We start from the raw sequence: 4,515 nt of genomic DNA on the forward strand, positions 1-4,515 counted from the left end.
CAAAATATTTCTGTAGAATATTGTGGGCGCTGGTACCTAGCTGTAAGAGAACTTGTGACTATAATAGGTGCAGTGTATAATAAAGAAAAGCTGTTTTACTATGATACAAAGTCGTAAGAAACCACGACGAGCAAGGGAAAAGGTAAGATGACGAATAAATACTGTATATGTATTGTATGTAAATAAATACATTAGGACAAATCACACAGATTGAGCTAGCCCCAAAGTAAGTTCAAGACTTGTGTTATGGGATACTAACTCAACGATACTATATTTTATAACAAATACATATATAGATAAACATCCAAGACCCGGGCCAATCAGATAAAGATCATTTTCCATCATGACCCGACCGGGGATCGAACCCGTATTATTGTTAAACAATGTATTATTGTTATGATGAATGAATATATAAATGGAGTAATTTTCTATAAATAATAAGTATTATATTTTGCTTCAAGAACCACAAAAATTTAATTTGTCCCAAAGCTAAAATATAACCCATATTCAGTAAACAGCCCCTGTCCACCCCACGTTACGAGACACATTCTCACGACACAAAATATTGTCGCGCCGTAAATTCCTCAGTTTTAAAACCCGACATGCCATCGCGTACATTTTGCATATAATGCGCACTTTACACTCCTGACAGTGAAAAGTTGTTACTGCGACATGTTCAAACGTTTCGTGGAAAATTGATACGCGGAAAAACAGCAATATATAACCGTGTACTGAATCTTTCTTAAGCCTTCCAACCATATTTATGTAAATGTAATTTTCGGTCTTTTCTATTCGTCTAAAGTAACGACACGTTATTACGCTAAACTTTTTTAAATTTTCTAATTTACCCCTAAAAGAAAGTCCTCAATATAAAATTCATTCATTTCAGTTACTTTTCAGTCTTTGTGACGGACTTGCAAACACATATTATGTATTAAATTAATTAAGTTATCAGTTGTGTAGTTTTAGAGCAAACTAGATGTGAAGGTTAACGGTCGTTGGCGGTTAAAGCACGCTTGACCAATTAACACTATATTTGTGTTACGAATTTGTTGCAAAATCATAATATCTATATATAAAGCAGGCTTTATTCCCAGATTTCCCGGCTCGGCTTGTCGAGCAATGCGCGGGCCCGCGAAAAGTCTGCACGACGCATAAAAACGCGCATATTTCTCTATGAATTCCTGGAGGTAGTACCATGGAACTGAGCATTTCTACCAGTGTAGTGTAAGGTATAAGTGGAAAGACTTGATCAGGTCGTCAGATTTTACATAGATTATCTTTATGTATGACTACATAGATAAAAGAAATATTTTGACTAGGTTTTATTTATTTACAACTGAAATTTATATATTTACCACACAAGAATACTAATTCATCGTTTTTGAACATAATACCTAGGCTTTGTCTACACCGGATGGGATGAAGACGTGATACTATCCTACTAATATTATAAATGCGAAATTTTGCGAGGATATATCGCACTCCCAGAACAACACTGCATTATGTCGAAAAATTCCAAAATTGACTTTATTATATATTCGAATAGGCAAAATTTTTACGCGTATACCACGAAGACAGACTTATTTCTATTTGCAAAAATACCCAACAGATGGCGCGCTAACTCTCTGTTGGTGACGACACTTCGCCGGAGTCATCCCGCGTACATTGAACTATTTCTAGTTGCAACTAGTTAGTCGAAGAGAACGGAGTGTACAACGTTTGCGCAACAGCAAATTATTTAGTATTAATACAGTGTTGGTGAATGGAGTAAGAAAATTATTTCGGATTATTTCGTTTTGATGCGATATTTGTGATTAAGCTTGTGCAACAATTTTGGATTATATCAAAATAGTACTTTATTGTTGACGAAGGTAAGTTAATTTTATTTGAATTATTTCAAAATAGTTCAGTGTTATTCTTAAAAAGTGAAAATCAGAGAAATGATACACTATTAATGGTAGATATTAATTGCGTCCTATTTACATAAAAAAAACAAATATTAATATTAGAATTATTTAAATTTTTATTTACATTACAAATATTTAGAATATTAGTTAAGATTTGTGTTATTTTTTGTTTAAAATAATAAAATTAATTTATTTTTGAGATAATGCACTGTTGTTGGATTTTTAATTAATTATTGTTTTTGTAACAGATGATGAGAGATCGGGGGCTTATGTTGTTGGAAAAGGCCATGGAAACTAGTGGAGTAGAATCAGCCACGGAAGTTTCAGAAAGGGAGGTGTCCGTATCTATTTCATCAACCATGAAGCTTTAGAGAGTGAGGTACTTGTATCTGTTTCATCGGTTTATGAAGCGTCAGGATGGGAGGTACACATATCTGCTCCATCCGCCTATGAAGCACCAGGAAGTGAGATACCCATATCTACTCCATTAGTCTATGCTGCATCGGGAACGGAGTTACCCGAATCTGTTCCATTAGCTTATAAAACATCGGGTGAGGAGGTACTCGTACCTGCGTCATCGGATCATAGCGATGATGATTTTGTTGATGACTCAGACGCTGATCCTACTTTTATTATATCAAAAAAACATATATCTCATCGTCCTGTAATCCCTTAAAGAATATCGAGCTCGTCGTTCAGGCTCCAGCTCATATTCATCAAGCTCCAGCTCCAGCTCCAGCAGTTCAAGTAGCTCATCTGATGACGAATCCAATAGACCGGGTCCTTTAACAGCAAATACTCACGGGAATCCAAATTTTTCTCCAACTTTCGCGCCCTCCACATCTTCTACAACTGACACTATTCTGGTAGTGAGCGAACCCAAATTATGTAAAAAGAGAAAACAAAACCCTGCAACAAATTAGACAGTTTCGCGTAGAGAAGCAACATCCACTAGCTTTCTTCTACAAAACGAACGTTCGCGGAATCTGACTTGAAAAAAGTCTATGTTCGAAATCGTACAGGCGGTACAGAGACCAGAGCTTTGCTCCGGTGCAACAAAACTACCTCTGTCCGTAAACAAAAAAAAAGATATTATGGATTTGATCGAAAAAAATATAATACCTACTAATTATGTTGATTCCTATTATAAGACTGCCTTAGGCTTAGAATAGTACAGCATCAGCTGAGTTCCTATTATTTCTACTTGGAAACGAAATTTCCCATATTTTTGTTATTGTTATTTTTATTAACTACTTTTCGATTATTTTTTTATCCTTAGTAATGGTATTTTAAAAGCTGAGTGATTTTTAACCATAAGTTATAAAAAATATTTTTTAATCCAGAAGACTGGTTAAGATAAGTAAATAAGTAGACTTGAAGCTTCTTGTTATGTGCTACTATTATAAAAATATTAGTAGATTGAACTATTATTCGTAGAGATTGAAAGACTGGTTAAGTCCTATTGTTATTACCTATGTTAAATATGCTAAGTTTAAGCAGAGGTATGCTTCCTTTTTAATATTTTTTTTATCAAAATATCAGTACCTAAGCTTAAAGACTTTGAAAAAGTTTAAGCAGAGTTGCCAATTTGTGTTACCAATTTTAAAAAATATATTTTTGTTATTATTAAGTATTTTTATTAAGTATAACCTAAGTATTACTTAATAAAAATACATAATTGTTATTTGATTACACTGATTTTTGTATATTTTGCTGTTTTATTTGATTTTAAATGGGGCTCTCTCAAAAAAATAAATAAATATGTCATTATTGTAAATTCTGTTGCAGAGAAATATCAAAAGTATAATAGTGCACTATTTCAGCTTTAATCAATAAAAAGCGCGTAAGTCGAAATAATTTAAAAATAAATAGTTCAATTGTTCTAAAACAGTGAATTAAGTCGAAAATTAATATTATTTGCTTTCTTTACTGTTTTTAGCTGATTGAACATAAACTATGCTAATTAGTATTGCAGTCTTTCCATTAAACATTTAAAACCCCGTCAATTACTTCAATACAACATGAGATAACAGTTTTTCGTTGATTCTGAAAAATGAGATATTTTGACTTAGTGCACTGTTGTTCTGGGAGTGCGATATGTGTTTGTATGTTTGTTACTTTTTCACGCGAAATCTACTGGACGGATTATTATGAAAGGTACACGGGTAGAATTTAACCTGGAATAACACTTAGGGTACTATTTATCTGGAATTTTCCACGTGAGCGAAGTCCCGGAGCGCAGCTACTATAAGTATATATGTATAAAATTCGGGATAGGAAAGTAAGTGTCGTGCAAGTTAAGTACCACATAACATGTGGAAGGTAAAATTAAGTTTACGACATGACAACACTCCATGATTAGAAGTTGGCAACACCGTAATGCTTCATGGGCCATTACCTCAGTTGCTTTATGTCTTTAACTTTTTAATTATTTACCAGTACATGCATGTAAGTACTGTTCGTGGAGAAAACATTTACCGAACGCCTTCATCCTTACATATTATAAAAATTAATCCCCTGCTACGTCTGTCTGTCTGTTCATCATAAACTCAAACCAAACGCCACAAATTCATATAAAACTAGTACGTTTAAATACATACAGACA

The 4,515-nt window shown here is 33.5% G+C and overlaps 1 long non-coding RNA gene across 1 annotated transcript; it reads left to right on the forward strand.

Annotated features, from left to right (window-relative positions):
• Positions 1-1,480: 1,480 nt before the first annotated feature.
• Positions 1,481-3,618, forward strand: LOC128675379 (uncharacterized). Its single transcript, XR_008405270.2, has 2 exons — positions 1,481-1,874; positions 2,159-3,618. It is a non-coding gene; the product is annotated as an uncharacterized LOC128675379 (long non-coding RNA).
• The last annotated feature ends 897 nt before the right edge of the window (positions 3,619-4,515 follow it).

This window comes from Plodia interpunctella, chromosome 14 (genome assembly GCF_027563975.2).
Source record: "Plodia interpunctella isolate USDA-ARS_2022_Savannah chromosome 14, ilPloInte3.2, whole genome shotgun sequence".
In the NCBI taxonomy this organism is placed as follows: Eukaryota; Metazoa; Arthropoda; class Insecta; order Lepidoptera; family Pyralidae; genus Plodia; species Plodia interpunctella.